Source organism: Thermobia domestica, chromosome 3 (genome assembly GCF_964235325.1).
Source record: "Thermobia domestica chromosome 3, izTheDome1.hap1.1, whole genome shotgun sequence".
In the NCBI taxonomy this organism is placed as follows: domain Eukaryota; kingdom Metazoa; phylum Arthropoda; class Insecta; order Zygentoma; family Lepismatidae; genus Thermobia; species Thermobia domestica.
Window position 1 is genome coordinate 284,415,721 of NC_137456.1, and position 18,858 is coordinate 284,434,578.

The 18,858-nt window shown below is 36.7% G+C and overlaps 1 protein-coding gene across 1 annotated transcript in view; it reads left to right on the plus strand.

Moving 5' to 3' along the window:
- The window catches only part of LOC145682241 (uncharacterized), a 74,751-nt gene that overhangs the window by 14,139 nt on the left and 41,754 nt on the right, over window positions 1-18,858 (plus strand). The window lies entirely within an intron of this gene.

Sequence of the window (18,858 nt, forward strand, 5' to 3'; positions counted from 1 at the left end):
GGATATAAGAAATTAATACATGGTGCTCACCAAAACGTTGGATCAGATGCTGTTTTCAGTGCAAAATTTCATTTCCTTGAGTCCCCTCTCACTAAAAAAGAATCCCAGAATATAAATTAAAATTCTTTGAAAAGTAGTTGGAAAAAATCTCGCCAAAACAACTTTTAAATGAATAGGTAATCATTCGACATTAATTTGACATCATGTATCACAAAATTTTGCAAGGTACGATAACTCATTTAAAATAATTCTAGGTGTTGAACAAATATTTATACAACGTACACGAGATTCGTATTTTCGGCTCAAATAGAGAATTTCAACTGAAATGTTTCCCTCTCATGCCTCGTAAACTAAAAGGAGGATAACAAATATAGGTCTATGACAATGAAAGCATTGATAGAAGCAAGTGGAAAGAAACAAGAGAACTCCAAGACAATACGTGTACTCAAATTGTCTACTATCATTTGACAGGTCTAGAAACCGAAACAGGGAAGAATAACACCACATGTAAACATTCTGTCACTAAGCCACTGTTTTCCGCTCAACGAAGTCTCAATTGCGTATCACGATGAAAAGTAAATTAAAGAACTTTGATAATATACTTCAAGAATATCGGATGGTGCTTTGTAGAAGCAGAAGGTCGCAATAACAAAAACATATGAGCACGCATGGACAGACTTGACAATCTGGAGTTTCAATTGAATGTTTAAAAACTACATACTTCAAAGTATTTTCTTTCCCTATATTTTATACTTACTGATTTCAAGGATACGTTCTCTAGTTTTGATTTTAATATCCATTTATTTATCAAGCGTATATAAGCCATTTCTGTTCAACGTGTTTCAAAGTGATTTTTTTTATTTTTATAATTTTTATTTTTCATGTATATAAACCCGAGTAGTGATTCGAATCCTACTTTATGGACAACTAAATTAGAACTTAGAAAACAACAAAACTTTTACACTGGTCTTGCTAAATATCAATCAAACACTAGCATATTAGCTACTTGATTTACTAGGATATATATTTAATATATGTTTAAGTACTTATCTAAAATTATCTAATTGTAAACAGTTCGACAAAAAGAATTATTTCCTTCATTTGAGACTGAGAAGCAATGTTTCTTTAATCATTGCTAATAAACTACGTAAGATACTGATTAGTGCTCATGAAATCAAATATTTAGGAACAAGAGAAAATATAAGAAGGAGTCTAGAAGTAAAAAAAAAAAGCAACGATGTATATAAAATAATATAAAATAAAATTTTCTTTTATCAATTGCGTGTTATTTATTTGTGTGGGGCACACTAACTAGAAGCTTCTAATCAAGCTGCTAAGTATATTTCATTTCCCATTTCTTCATTCTTTAGTTATGTAGACCATAATCTTAACTCCTGCTAAAAGCACTACCAGCAACTTGATTAGAAGCTCCTCAGTTGAGCTTCCTCATGGCTAAGTGGTTAGTGTACGCGCCTTTGGCATTTGAGATCCGGGTTCGATTACTGGCAGGGGCTCATATGGTTTGGATCGCATGTTAAGCATTAGGTCCACGTTCGATATTGCCTCGTTGCTGAAATAGACGCTAAACTCAAAAGAAATTTAAAAAAATCAAACTCCTCAGTTAGTGTGTTCATGATGAAGACTTCAGCAGTGAAGTTGAATTATTAAGATACAAATAAGTAATACACACTGGAAAAAGGTAATCTTTATTTTATACTAGCAGAAACCCCGTTCTTCGCATGGGGAGAATACGTTTCATTTTGGACATAAAAGGTTGAATTCGCATTTAAACTGCATCGGGATGTGTCACTGTTCGTCTCAGCGGCCCCGAAAAGTATGGATTCGACACTAATATCTGTCATTTTCGATATTTTTTAAATATTTCCCCATCCCCCTCCCCTAAGCTGCACGGTCAAAGTGAAATTATAAAAGCCATCCAGGTCTCATCTATATTGAAAATTTGATCGAGATCAGTCAGGTGGTTCAAGAGGTACCAAGTTACAAACATAGTGACTTACACACATTATTGAATAAGCAATTATAAAAATCCTAATAAAAGTAATGGTTTTCGGAAGAAGATAATCAATATCCACAGATAACGTATCAAGTTCCACTGATAACGGTAGTTTTTTTTAAAGAATATGTGTTGAAGAAGGCAATAACACTTTGCCGAAACGTTCACAATTAGATAATTAGCGGTAAGTATATTTTTAATAAAGAACAACCTATTCTTTATATTAATAAATAAACATGTCTCATTTCACTTACGGAACTAAGAACAAAAATACTACGCAGTTCTTCACACGTACTTGGAATAAAATAATACAGTGATGCTTTATTCTTGTCTTTTCTTTACCAAGATTAAAAACAAATACAGAAGTACTTGTACGCAATTTATAGAACACTCTACCTGTCCCCGTGAAAATAATTCTGATTCATTTTTATATACCAGTAATTTAATTCTATACTGTAAAAAATGAAGTGTTGAAACAACACAAAATGACTATCACTTTAACGTGTTACTTGTGTGTTAATTCAGCACCAATACATCGCCATCCAAGCATTCAGAAATAACTCGTTACTACCTGAGAGAATTTGCATTGGTATTTATCGTTTAATATGAGCAAAGCTTTGCGAAATATCTTTGGTATTTATGCCAAGTAACGAATAATGTTCTGTTTTCTGTAATTGGTCACAATAATATTGTTGTAAGCCTGTGAATCGTCTGACAACAGTTACATAGGCAAAAGTTCTGCTATCTTATGTTCATATATGCTAAGACACAAGAATAACAAATAAAGAAAACAGATGCAAACAGCTATCTGTGTAACTGTTGTCAGATGATTCAAAGGTTTACAGCAATATTATTGTGACCGATTACAGAAAACATAAAATGTTATTAGTTACTTGCCATAAATGCGAAATATGTATCGCAAAGCTTTGCTCATATTAAACCATAAATACCAATGCAAATTCTCTCAGGTAGTAACTAGTTATTTCTGATATGCTCTGAAGGCGATGTGGCTGGTGTTGAATTGACACACAAGTAACACGCTAAAGTGGTAGTCATTTTGTGTTATTTCAACATCTCATTTTTTGCTGTGTATATTTCTCGTTTTGATAAATCGCGTTTCTGTTTTATGAATCATCTCCTCTTTTTTAGAAGTTTTTTTGCACTCATCCTCTCCCTCATTTAACACAAAAACTTCAAGCATGATTCAGTGAAGCACTGCGAAGTAATGGAATTCGTAACTATTACGAAAGTGACTATATCCACTTGTTGCGCTGCCAAGTGATTATATCCACTTGTTGCTAATAGAAATATGAAGCTGTGTCACTTAGAAGGCTTGTACGGTGTAATATTTTCATATTGAAATCGGAAATGATAGTATATTTCTACTACTTCCGGTTTTAGTGGAGAGATTACAATGGAAATGGGATGTTTAATTTATTGCAGAAAACTGCTTCTCACTATCTACTACAGTTTTTATTCTTTAATGACCAACGTTAAAATCAATTATCACTTCTGAGTTGAATATAGGGTTATGAAAGAAGATAGTGTTTATTTTTTAGAACGTTACATAGAGTTCAAGGTTGGCATCATCGCACGAGACTCGTGAAACTTCTTGTCTTATTTCGAAAACGTCTCATCTCGTCTTGACTCGTTTTCAAGACGAAAATTGAGGCGGGACAAAACACTTCTTATCTCATGGGTAACACTAGCTTTAACGTTAATAACATTATGACGAAAACAAAACATGAACTGCTGATGATTGGAACAGAATAATATGATCCAGTGAGTAGGCCTAACTTTTTCTCTGTTTTTAACAGCAGGCCTTTCTTTGTGTATGGCAAATGCCCCAAAAAGAAAAAATATCCAGGATGTGTATTTAATACCGTTAAACATTGCGGGGATCTATGCTACTATGATGGAGGGAAGCACTGAAGCTTATTGGAGAGCACTCACCTCTGATGAGTGGGGTCTCTGGTTCGATACCCTGTCAAATAAGTGTGTGGTTGACAACATCGCGTCCGTAGGTTTTCTTGTTTTCTCCCGCATTCTCATTCCACCAATTCCTCCACCATCATTTATTTGCCTTAATCATCTGTCTCCCTTAGTCGTAAAGGCATAATCTTAGACGTTAAACGGAAATTTTCTGTGTTACTATGGACTACTATTTGATAGTATTCCCAACTATTACTGTCAAAGAAATATCACAGTGATTATGTGGACATTTTTAACTAACCTAATTTATCTCATGATTATTTAAACTTAAGATAGCATTTTCCTTTTAAAAGAATGATAGAATTATATTTTAGTGAAATAATTTGTTGTGTTAAGAGGACTGGATATTTAGAAAAGTAGCAAATTCACATGTAAATATTATAAAATTATAACACTGCCAACCAAAAATCCGAATTTGATTAATTAGTCAAGAATTTCTTCACCTAGTTGATTCGAGTCAGCGATTGCCTTCTATTTAGTGTCCAGCCTGTAAAGATATGGATATTGGTGGTCTAAAAAAATTCAATAATTGTTTATATATACACAGTGTCTCAAAAATCCCCTGACACAGGGTAACTCTGTTATCAAAGTTACAACAAACGTTACAAGGACTTTTTAAAATCAGACAAGGCGTTTGGGCTGTACACTCTCTATGTGCCCTATTAAATGAAAATGCAACGTTGCCATTTACCGGGAGTGGATAAATTTTGTGAATGGGGACTGGCCATCGACACGTAGTGTAAAAGATAATAACTTCATGCACTTATGTTATGGGTCCAGGTAAATGTCCGATTTTAAAAATTCCTTCACTTTAGTTTGGAAACATCATATACATCATATTTGGAAACGGTTTCCCCTTTACATTTTGTTGTAACTCTGATAATAACAGAGTTATCGTATGTCAAGGTACTTTTGAGACACCCTATATATACAGATGGTGAACAGAAAAATGGAAACACCTGAACGAAATTGCAACTTTCCAGATTAATATGGTGTCGGCCACCTTTCGCCTTCAGAACAGCCTTGATGCGACGTGGGATGGAGGCATAGAGGTCGTGAATGGTAGCAAGTGGAATTTTACACCATTCCTCGTGCAGGTCATTGGCCAGTTCTGTGAGAGAGGATGGAAGTGGAAATAATCGCCGGAGTCGTGTTTCCAAGACGGACCACAGATGTTCAATTATGTTAGATCTGGGGATTGGGCGGGCCAGGGGAGGTGTTGAACTTCATCCCGATGTTCCTCAAACCACGCTGCAACAACGCCAGCTGTGTGAATGGGTGCATTATCATCCTGGAAGATAGCGTCATTGTCCGGGAACAACATCCGGACCATAGGATGCAAGTGGTCTCCTAAAATTGCGACATAATCGTTGGCAGTGATTCGTCCGCTAAGTGTGACCACAGGACCCAATGAAAACCATGATATTGCGGCTCACAGCATCACCGAGCCGCCGCCATGTTTCACAGTTGGGCGGAGACACTGCAGATCATAAGCTTCTTTGGGCGTTCTCCGCACATAAACACGGCCCGTGGTTGGGAATAGGGTGAAGGATGACTCACCCGATCATATCACACGTTTCCAGTCCTCAACGATCCAAGTTGCATGGTCGCGGCACCATTTACGGCGTGCGAAAGCGTTATGGTCCCTGATGAGCGGTTTGGCCCGTGCAACACGACCCCGTAAGTTCAAGTCATGTAATTCGCGGCGGACTGTGATTGTCGAAACAGGGTGGGGGAGGTGCTGATTGAGTTCCTCCGTCACTTGCTCCGCAGTGGCACGATGGTTCTGCGTGACAATGCGCTTTAATACCCGGCGTGACCTGTCACTCATGATTTTCTTCCGCCCACTGTTCCGCTTCCCCGATGTGGTTTTCCGGTGTGTTGTGTAGGCCGTCATCACCTTCGACACTGTCCCACGCGACACACCTAACACAGTAGCCACAGCCGTCACACTCACTCCACATAACCGCGCACCAACAATTTGCCCTCTTTGAAAATCTGAGAGGTCTCCCATTTTACACTACCTCCGTCTGCTGCAGCCACTGGACACTGCTGTTCCACTGCGCCTGACGTAGTATGGAGACCGACCTAACACACCACCACCAGCGGTCCGGCGCTGCGGGCGCCACGACACCACTGCCCAGATGTATGGGTTGGCAGTGGTGTTGTGGCGCCACTGCCAACCCATACATCTGACGTGTTGCCAACTACAGGTGTTTCCATTTTTCTGATCACCATCTGTATATATATATATATATATATATATATATATATATATATATATATATATATATATATATATATATATAGTTTATATTGTGCTTGTGGTTTAGTTTGGTATTTATGTCACAATAAAAGCGCATAATGAATTATTCCTCGTTCTTATCTTCAGTGATGACTGCGTTGCACGTCTTATCATTGACCTAAACTAACCTCTTTGACACATGAATAAATGTTATCATAGTTAGGTTACAGTTTTTCAGCGAAGCATTCATATCAGAAAGAGAATTAGGGACAGGGACTGATAAGTGTTCCCTGTCTGGACGGTTTGAACTTTAACTACAATGGTATACAAGGACTCGCCTTAAAATAATAACAGTAAATTTGTTAGAAGTTCTGCAAAACATTTTATAAGCCAAAATACAGCACTTATAAAATATTACATAATATAGAACCTGAAACAATAGGCCACAATAATAATAATAATAATAATAATAATAATAATAATAATAATAATAATAATAATAATAATAATAATAATAATAATAATAATAATAATAATAATAATAATAATATAGGATTTAGTTTACTGAGTTTTCGGCATCTATGACCATTTAACCCGTCATGAATGAGGGATGTCGTCCCTCGGCGAGCACACTAACCGGTGAAAGGGAAGGAAGCGACCTGGTACACTCATGTCCAAAATTATTGTCGCATGTCTATAAATATGTTGTTGTAGGAATATAATTTGATAATGATTTCGCCCGGTATTTCTTATAATGTCAGTTAATCGGCAAAGACATGTATGTACCAAATTTCATGTCAAAAGAACAGTAAATAAGAACAATAAAACGAAAATAAAACTTTTTTGTCCATTTAGTAACATTTTGTTTTACTCATTCTAATTTTAGTATTTATAATTCTTTTCCTATGAAATTTACCATAAATATACATTTCCCAATTATACACATAGTATAGTATTAAAAGTACCCTGCAAAATCATTATTAAATTATATTCTTACAAGAAGACAGTTATAGATATGCGACAATAATTTTGGACATGACTGTACCTATATGATATGTTAGGTACCACTCCGGCATTTGCCTGGTGTGAATAGGAAAACTCAGGAAACCTCATGCAGGATGACAGGCCTTAAAAAATTTTTACACTTTTTCGATCGAATGCCCCACCGGGAATCGAACCCTAGACTGCTCGCATCAAAGGCGAAAGCGTTAGCGACTACGCTACGCGAGACCACCACTAATAATAGAGAATTATAAGTCAATTGTAAACTTATCAGAAAGTACAAATTCTTTAGTTAATAATGGCTTAAACAAAGATGGTCAAAATTCTAAAGTTATATTTTCGAAATAATGATGTACTCGTATAACTTTCATTAAATTAAATTAGCCGAACTTTCTAAATTCTTATGCTCATCAAACTAAAATACATCACTTTATTGTCTTGTTGATTAAGATATAATGAAGATGAATATAACAAATCTATTAAATATTATTAAATTCTTTGTTATAAATTTAAAAAGGTTTACATTATTTAAACTTTAATAACTCAAACCAAATAAACAAAATATGATGTTTTAAGTCACAAAGATGTTAAAACATTACTGATGATGCTTTAATGTGAAATGTTTTTAAAATGCCCTCCATTTACATCAACACATCATCAGCATTTATTCAAAGGCAGCATCAATCTCCTCTCTCATAGCATGCAACACACGTGATTTTTGTGGCGTAAACAGTGTTATTCGGGGTTTCCCACAAAAAGAAGTCTAACGGCGTTAGATTGGGAGATCTGAGCGGATATCCGACACTTACGCCTATCCACCTCTCAACAAACTTTTTAAAGGAATTGCTGCACGTCTCGATGGTAAGGTGGCGGTGCGTACAGTTGATGAACAGCTGGCACATTTTTTTCCTGAAACATGTTAGAGTCCTCTACACCTGTCACTGCTCTTTTAAGAATGCCCGACTGCCCTACAAGTTCTGTGAAAGACATACCACACCACACTTATAACTCAGGAAGTTTAACAGCACATTATTTTATAACATGGAGATTATCTCTTGTCCAGCGCACACAGTTATGGCGATTGGTAGTTCCATTCAATTTAAAAGTCGCTTCATTAGACCAAATAATCAAATCAATCAACTGTTCATTATTGTAAATCCATGCACAAAATTGGAATAGCCTAGCCGAATTGTTCTCATTGATTGCGTAAAACAGCCTGGAATGTAGGATTCCACTTTGCTTGTATTAAAATGCGGTAAACACTTGATTTATTTACACCTGATTCACCCGAAGCTTGCCGTATGGACATTTAAGGGATCTTGTAAAAGTTTGTAACACTGTTAACACCCCTCTTTCGTTCCCTACTGACTTCTTCCTGCCACACCATCCCTTCCTCAGATCATACACAGTTCCTTTCCTCTCAAACTTGTCGTGTAAGTGTCGCACGTGCCGGTGGAGCAGTATCAAATTCTGCATCGTCTCTGCACTTCTTTTATCTTCTCACATTTTAAGGAACACTTTAAAATCCATTTTCGTTGCTCAAAGTAAAAGTTCCCAGTTATTTTGTCAATTACTTGTCGCTACTAATAACTGAACTGAAAATGAGGAAGATACAAAACAAACGAATGGGAAAGAAAACAAAACAAAATAAATGACTACACACATAATAGTCATGAAAGTGCCATATAATAACAATTTGATATTATTACATTCAGTATCTTCTCTGTTATTAACATTCAAACAGTATAAACCCCTTTATGGGACGCTTTGTATATTCGAAAATCTATATGACAAATACTCTAAAAGGTTTATTTAAAATCTATAATTATGATTAGTTTAAATTAAATGCATAATATTTTCTAACTCTTCTTAGTATCTCAGATTTCAAATTCAATGAGACCAATGTAGATTGATTCCTTATTCTATTTATAATTTAGTACTCTTTTATCTATATTTTCTGAACAATATATGCTACAGCACTCGTTGTCTAGAATCATTTACATAAATTATTTATCAATTTATTTGCTTCTATCAACAGAGTTTGGAGTCCCCTAGAATTTAACCAAAATTAATAATTATAGGAATAATAATATACCGTATTTTTCTCATTTTTTAACAAAGTAGCCTATAAAGCATTGTTTACTAGCATATTAAAGATACTGTTCCATATGACAAAACCGAACTCTAGATCTAACAAGAGCCTCATATAAATAAACTTACGATTAAAAAAAAAAAACAGAATATTGACTGAATGTAAAATTTCAGTTGTCTGTCATACAGGGTATACAATAACATGATCTTTCATTTGTTGTTCCTAATTTATTGTTACTTCGTCGATTGTAAATGTACTAATAAAACATCCAATTATATTCGTAAATGTAACACATTTGGTTTTTCATAATTTATTTTTCGAAATTACTTCTGCAGCAGTTATTTACTATATTTAAATCTTTTTGTAACACGTAATTATCATATTCATTATTAGAGAGCTGATTTTAAGGTGCAGCACCTTTTCTAAAAATGTGGTTGTTATAACAACCAAAGTTCAAAATATGTATTTCGGGCATAAAATAAACTGAAATAAACGCACTTTGTGGCACCTTTTTAATGGATGTTGCACCTTTTTCGCCAGATTCATAAAATTTCCCTTTTCTTACTTCTTTTAGCCTTCAACACTTGTATTGTCCCTTTTTTCTCTCTTTTTTAAAAATTTTGACAGAACAATATGTTTTATTTTCAATCTAGTTGACACATAACATTTCATAAATCTAGACGCAATAATGACGGATTTGTTAGGAATAAATTTGAACTAAATTTACGAAACAATTCGGACATAAAAACCTTTGCAACGTCAACTGAACTTCCTGTCCATATACTCACAAATATGCACCACTAGTTTCCGTTGATGCCGAGCGAAGTTTCTCCACATATAAAGATCTTGTGAGCTCCAAGCGACAGAAACTAACTTTCGAAAACATAGAAATGTTATGCTTAATCAAGTGTAATCAGTTGCTGAAAACCCAGTAGTAAGTAAAGGTTTCTCAAGCCAAAATATTGCTAAATTAATGTTTTCCTTTTTTATAAATGCCGAGTTTGTTTTAACCACAATTTTATTACAAGAATGTTGAATGTTGTACAAGTTTGAGATTAAATGAAACAATTTTGCAATTTACGTAACATGTTTGAAGCCAAGATTATAACAATATGTGTTGTTATAATGAAAAGAATGTTCATATAACTATGTACTATAGCACTTAATAAATATATTCTATTAGCACTTTTTTTTTTTTTTTTTGCACCTTCTTGAACGATTTTTCAGCCCCTTTTATTCCCTTTTTCCTACCACATTTTTGCGCCTTAAAATCCGGTCCCTGTTCATTATTAACTATTCTAAAACTATTATTATTACCACCTATAATAATTCTTTGAATGTTTGATTTTTTCGGGAAATTATTTATAACCAAGGAGAATAGAAGAGGCCCTAAGGGGAACTCTTGAGGCATCACCTTCCCTATTTCACCTTGATTACATGATACATTGCCAATTTTTACCTTAAAAATATATATTTGGAAGTATGCTAATGACAGTCCAAAATTTGGTAGCTTGTTAAGAAGTAATTTATGATAAATGGAAATGAACGCCTTTGTCATATCGACACACACACACACACACACACACACACACATATATATATATATATATATATATATATATATATATTGTGTGTTTCTAAACAATACCGATAACGTTTGGGAGGTGATTCTTGACACTAATATAAGACAAAATGTATAGACCAACCTGAGTGAACAAATGCTTCCTTTCGGAGTTATAGGCTGCCGAAAACATGAAAAAAATGGACTTTAAGGTCTATAGCTCCTAAACTATGGGACCTACACGTAGTCGAGTCAAGACTTCACTTAGGAACTAATATGTGCGCTATACAAAATCACATGTTTCAGAATCCTAACGTACTCACGCAACAATTTCATAGACGAAATTATTCTATGGGTATATAATTTGAAGTACTCACCAAGTACCTCTATACAAATTGTTACGGAAGTACCGCAGATTCTGAAACTTGGATATTTAGATAGGGCACATAGTAATTCCTAAATGGAATCTTAACCCGACTACGATAGGTACCATAGTTTTGGAGCTATGGAACTTTAAAGTTCATTTTTTCATGTTTTCGGCGGCCTATAACTCCGAAAGGAACCATGGGTGTACCCAGGTTGGTCTATACTTTTTGTTTTATCTTGGTGTCAGCAATCACCTCCAAGCGTTGTCGGTGTTGTTTAGAAACACCCTATATATATATATGCTACAGCACTCGTAAATTATGTAAATTATATTACACAACGAGTGCTGTAGCCAGGGCCGGCCTTAAGCTGATTGGACCGATTGCTCCCAATCGGGCCCCACGCTACTGCCGTCTACTCTACTCTACAGTGCCGTTTCAACAACATATTAGGCCGTAGAGCAAACAAGTTTTTTGTTGTTCCTATGACTAAATTTTGCTCCCAATACATGTAATTAATATACGCCATTCTGCTCGCGGGGCCTCCTGCCAAGTGGCTGTGACACCGTTAAAATGGCTCTTCTAATCTCAGTTGTCAAATACACACAACAACATACTGCAATACAGGTACATTCATGGACTCCACAAGGAAGGGTATGGCCTCTCCCTAACAAGTAAGTGAATAGTTTGTATTAAGTTTCCGGGCACAAGCAAAAATTTTCTGAATGTAATGCTGTAGTAATTTCTTTATTTTTTACGTTTACAACTTCTGTTGTAAAAATAGATATTATGTCCATTTAATAGATATCTGCACATCCCCAACATACCTAACACTCCCCCAATTTCCTTACATACACCCTGGGTGTAAAAATATTGTTTTCTTTTCAGTTCGTGTAAAAAAAGTATATTATTATTCTGGGCGCACACCCTCTTTTATTTTCAACATCCCACTAAGTTAAAGTTCCTGGCGTTTTTATTAATTGTTTCATGTGATACTACCGTGAATACCGAGATGATATCGAATAAATCAGCCTCAATGCCACTTCTTTCCATAGCCTTTCTCTCATTACAGCTATATTAAAAATACAAAGCCAGAAGACAAACTTCGCCCTCTCCTGTGAAAAATCCCATGAATGTATTAAAAAAAAATCAAGTCAGGAAAGCCGAATGTATACTAGTGCGTTCTGAATAGGTGGCTACTTATGAAGGTTTGTCTTCTAACTCGAATAATCTAATGGAAAATACGTAATCCATCTTCTATCAGTTCCTTAAGGTTTGTGATCGTGTCATCAACATTTCATGCTGTCTGTATTAGATAACGATTTCAAGCTTATTATACCTTTCATAAGTAGCTACCTACGATGTTCTCACTAGCGTACATTAGGTTTTCCAGACTAGAATTCTTTTCAAAAAGATACAGCTGTTAAGAAATCTTTGAACCAATGAATTCGTATCAATATGCAATTCGTTATGTCTTACAAATATAAAGTTATGGAAACATAGGCTTCATCATTGTATTTCACGTAAAATTCTAGCCCACTTTGATATATTACATAACCCCCTTCCTATTTAAAAAAAGTCAAGCGAGATACAAGAGGGCCTACTTCAAGATGGCGGCCATGATAAGCATACCATTAAATAGATATCTTCTTCTTCTCACTGTTTATTAATGTGTTTTTGTTTTTCATTTCTTTACCCATTTTATAAATAGAATGAAATTTTCAAACTTGAAACACGTTGTTATGGCTTATTCTGATCAATCAAGTTTTTGGCAACTGCGGCCGTCTTTATGGATGGAAACACTTCAGATTTTGCTTACGCTCGTTCCTTGATATACCACACTTCTCTACCAAGTTTGGTTAAGGAAGTATATTTCGACATCGATAGGTTTACTTGTAAGAGAAGAAAATTATGAAATACTGGTGCAGAACCTTCTTAAAAAATGCGAGGCGCAAGGGTGGAATATGTATTTTAAAATTAATTCAGTGACTGCATTTCGATTTGAGTTAGGCTATTTATCTGAAAAACTAGCTGCTATAAGCAATGAACAGGGTGAGCGTTTTCCCCAAAATATCTTGCAGATGGAAAAACGTTATAAATGGAAGTGGGATCCGTTCATGATGAGAAATTACTGTTAGTTCCTCCTGAAAGAAGACTCCACAACATAGAAACGAAAAAATGTTTCTGAACTGTCTTTGCCGTTAATCACTTTTCTTAATCAAGCTTACATGTAGAGTGTTCCCTGGATAAACTGACAAACTTATATGTATTCAAGATTTCAATACAAGAAAAATATTTTTCTGCGACTTTGGTCGGAAATTCTTAATTACGAAGAGAGAGCTAATTAAAATTTATTAGTGGAATTGATCATTCCTCTTACCCTTTTATTATCCGTACCTCCGTAATTAAGAGTTTTCGATCAAGGTTGCAGATTTCTTCTATTGAGGTTCTGAACACATGCAAAGTTTATTGGCCTTTCCCGGAACACCCCGTATATGAATACGTAATAACGATATAGACATAAGTTTGCAAATGATGCTTTGCAATGTTTAGTATCACATACATGTATTTCATCAAAACTTAGAATCTATCTTCATAAAGACCTTTTATTTTATATCTCAAACTACATTTACTCTTGTCAGCAGTTAATTATCATCATTATCATAGCATAAAATCTGAGAGTAATACGAAGAAACTGACTGTATTTTCGTCTTCAGGACGTTTGATTTAGTAAGGATTGCATTGTTTTATCTCTGCACATTTTTGAAAGTGGAAATTTGTAGACATCAGTCCTACAAAGTTTATTACTGAAACTATATGTAAAAATAAGTAAATAAATATATAAATAAATTTAATCCGTGGCTGCTATTACTTATGTTACCGATAATTTTAAATTTCGCCCTTCATATCTTTCTTCACTAACTTTACTAAACAACAAAAATAATCGAAAGAGGATTCTATTGTAACCTACGTGCGGGGGAATACTGAAATGCACCCGTCGCGTCGAAGATTTACGGGCTGCAGGGAAGCAAACTGGACCCCGCCTGATTTTTATATATTTTGTAAACTAGACCATGAGGAACACAAATCTGAAGGAATTTTGATATTCTGACTTCCGAACTCGAGATATTAGAACATACTTTTATATATGTATAAAGGTAACGAAGAAAATTCTGTCCCTCTCTCACCCATCACCCTAGAACATCGATATGTCACCTAAGACGTACCTGGAAGATAAAAAATAGTACCCATCAACATCAACGATCTTCTGCCAACGTTCGTGATAGCCGTGGATTTAATCGCGGTAGAACTTGGTGGGCCGTGAAGCGAAGAAGGTATCAAGTGCATTTTGCATCTTTAGTAGGGATTTGAATTGGAGTTCTCTAAGGTGATTGTCCAAGGAATGGAACAGATAATAATCGGACGGTGCAACGTTCAGGGAGTATGTCGGATGCAATAGTGTTTCCCATCCAAGATGTGGGATGGTGTCTCGGGTCATTCTAGCCACGTGGAGCTTAGCGTTGTCCTGTAACAGGAAGACCCCTTTGCGATTCAGAAGTCCTGGTTCAAGAGTTTTGAGTTTTTCTTGAACACTACTCAACTGCCGACAATACACGTTGTATTGATACTCTGACCAGCTGGTAGCAGTTCCGAATGCACGATACCACGAGCAGTCCACCAAACACACAGGAGGACTTTCTTCTGGTGCAGTGATGGTTTCGGTTGTCTTTGAACCGGTTCATGGAATGTTAATGGAGCTTCTTACAGGACTCACTTCTCATCACATATCAACACACTGTCCAGAAATGGCTCCTTTCTTAGACGAAACTGCAAATAAACACAGATGTCTGCTCGCATTGCCTTTTGGCCTGGAGTCAAATCATGTGGGACCCATCGACCCAACTTGTTGTGCTTCGCAAGTTGATTTAGGTGTTGCTGAATGGTTTCTCCACTCATAATGAATTCTAGCCTCAGTTCCTCACATGTCTGGTCACTATTTGCCTCAATTGCTGCCTGAAAATCTTCATTTTGAATATGTGTTGGTCTTCCGGCACGTGGTTCGTCTTCGAGAGTTTCCTTCCACCGTCCTTGAACTTGTTAAACCACCGCTGCACTATCCCCGTAGTCACGACACCCTCACCAAAGACCTGGCATATCTTTCGCAGCGCTGCAGTTTGAACTCGTACAGCATACACGCACTCATGACGCTCTCTGAAGGTTCCATGTTCACTCTGTCCTTCTTCTTTGGATAACTGAACTGCCACAACCAGGTAGTATGTTGGATATACTCACACCAACAACTGATCTTCGCCTTATCTCTATTCGCATTCAACTCACGGCGTGAGGGCCAATTGAACAGAAACCTCCATAAAAAGCGACAGAACTGTCTTGGTTACCTTTATATATATCCCACAGGACATGATGTGTTTCATGCAGAGAATATTGTGTTTTTTTCGTATAGATACATAGGGTCTATATTAAACTTTAAGTTTTAATGTCTCGAGCTCCGGAAGATGGAATGTCAAAATTCCTTCAGATTATTGTTCCTCGTGGTCTAGTTTATAAAATATATAAAAATCAGGTGGTGTCCAGTTTGCTTCCATGGTCACTTTATGTTCGAATATCTCGAATTTCGAAATTCAGAATTTCAAAATTCCTTCAGATTCGTGTTCCTCGTGGTGTAATTTATAAATATATATATGATGGGGTGCAGTTTGTTTCCGTGGTCATATTATGTTCGACATCTCGAGTAGGGATGGCCACAAAGTTCCGGTTCCGGCGGAACCGGTTCTCGGAGAACCGGTTTTCAGAACCGGTTCCGGACCTGGATTTGAAAACCCGGTTCCAGAACCGGATCTTAGGAACCGGTTCCAGACCTGGATCCGAAAACCCGGTTCCAGAACCGGATCTTAGGAACCGGTTCCAGACCTGGATCCGAAAACCCGGTTCCAGAACCGGTTCTTAGGAACCGGTTCCAGACCTGGATCCGAAAGCCCCCAAAGACCCTTAAAGGAGGCACAAATTTCACCTTCAAAACACTGCAAAGAGGACCATGCGCTTGTGCCCTCCCCGCCCAGACTCTCTTGTGCCCCCAGAAAAAAATTTTGGGCCACCAGTGTTTTTTTTTTATTTTGGTCCACCAGTGGGTGTTTAGCCAAATGAGTTGGCCAGTTTGCCTGTTTAACCATTGAGTTTGCCAGTTACCTAGTTTATTTAGCCAAATGAAACAAGCGGCCGCCGCCTGGGCGCCTGCCTGCCGCTTCCACCATTTCATCTAGCACACTGTTCACAGCCTTCCAGCAGCTCGGGTTTAGCGTAGGGATGGTCACAAAGTTTCGGTTCCAGACCTGGATCCGAAAACCCGGTTCCAGAACCGGATCTTGAGAACCGGTTCCAGATCTGGATCCGAAGAACCGGTTCTAGACCTGGATCTGAAGAACCGGTTCCAGACCTGGATCAGAAAAACCGGTTCCAAACCTAGATCCGAAAAACCGGTTCCGGAACCGGATCTTCCAGAACCGGATCCGTTCAGACCCGAAAACCGGTTCCAACAGGAACCGGTTCTGGCCATCCCTAATCTCGAGTTCAGAGACTCGGAATGCTAAAATTCCTTCAGATTTTTGTTCCTTGTGCCCTAATTTACAAAATATATAAAAATCAGGTGGCGTCCAGTTTGCTTCCCTGGAGCGATTTACGATTGTTGCACATAATAAAAGAGGGCGTGACTCGTGTGCGTTTCCTCCTGTGAACATAGATGATTAGGATTTATGATTATTATGTCATTGAAATATAATTGAGGTAAATTTTAGTGATCAATATATAAACAATGTATCTCAAACATGAAGTTACTGATTTTTGAAAGAATAGCATAAAGAGCAGTAGGAAATGCCAATAAAACATCAGGTAAACATTATCGTTTATCATCGAGTGTGACTGAAACAATCAAGATGAATTGATTTTCTCATTCATTCATTCATTTTCAAGTATCCCTTTAGTAATAGGTGACTTTTCATAAGATATTATAGGCAGTGTTATGTTTTATTCAGTCGTATTAACACACAGTGCAAATAGAGCCAATTATTCTAACCTTAAATTGCAAAATAACTTTCGAAAGTCAATTCGTGAAAGGCCAAATTGAAAAGAAACTGTGGTATTTATAGTTATCATGTCACGTGAACACCACAAGCGCACGTGCTAACTACTAGACCAGCAGGGGAGCACGTGCGCTTGTGGTGTACACGTGTCATGATAACTATAAATACCACAGTTTCTTTTCAATTTGGCCTTTCACGAATTGACTTTCGAAAGTTATTTTGCAATTTAAGGTTAGAATAATTGGCCCTATTTGCACTGTGTGTTAATATGGATTCTACAGATCTTGGTGCAATTTAGTTGTAAACCTGGGGCTCCGCAAAATGTTCCCAATCGGGCCCCGTATAACCGCCACCAGGTTATAGAAGTATTTTTTGTGGATGCTCTGTATATTTCGTAAAGACAGTGACTATTTTTTCGATTTATATTTTATTCTGCGACGCATATAAGTTTTTTCTTCGGCGGGAATTGCTTCTTTCCCACGCAACTGGACAAAGAAGTCTTTCATTGTTTTCTCATATATATATTTAAAACATTGCTTTTTGGTGAGAATATTTGTCAGCGACGAACCTTCTCAGTGTTTCTCCCTGCCTTATTATTATGCACAGTATATATTCTGCAGTTATTTGGAACTGAATTAAGTGCTTTCTTTAATCGTTTATGGAATATTGCAATAGATTAGAGCAGACTAGACCAGAACAGGTATTCAAGTGACCACATTTGACGCCAGTCATGTTTCTTTTGCAGTTCCTTATCTGTACTTTCTCACGCCCGAGTTATTGCAGTGTCTCGTGCATCGTAGCCAGTAGACTAAAATTAACATAAATTATTTTCTGTATTCTGTTTGCATGTTCATAAAGGTGATTTAACCGAGTGGTTTTTGAAATGAACTGCCTACACTTTTCAGTCGACCACTGCAGCTCGTACCTTGAGCTTTGATGCTCAAGGAGTTTGACTCCGGTATTGTGTGCAGCCACCACGCACGTTGCGTCGGGAATTAAGTATGATTTTGTGTTATGGGGCACAAGCTATTAGCCGGCAAAGGACGTTTTCTTACGGCTAGCCCCAACTAGTGAAGTCGCAGGTTCACAAACCTTGTGCGCTAAAAAGTTAAACACGCGCCCTCCAACATCAGCATTCCACTTTGGAGACTCATTTTTAATTTGTTGAAGACTCATCTTTACGCTTCAGGATTGTTTGGCGCAGCAATTGGATTTCTACGTGGGATTATCCCGGCAACTTTTCCCGCAGTGCTAATCCCCCAAGTGCGTCAATGGTGTGAGAGAAGCATTCATAGTGAAATTTCAGATATAATCTCACCTGCCTATAAAGGGCTACAGTGCATTAAAAAGGCAAAGTGTGATTTTAGTAATGAAGATTATTATTCATATTCTGTGTTAAGTGTTGTGTTCATTCCTCTTCGCTATTTTTTTATAATAGTATTCTAATAAATAAGTATAGTGTTATTTAATCCAGTGTGTTTTCGTTGTTTGT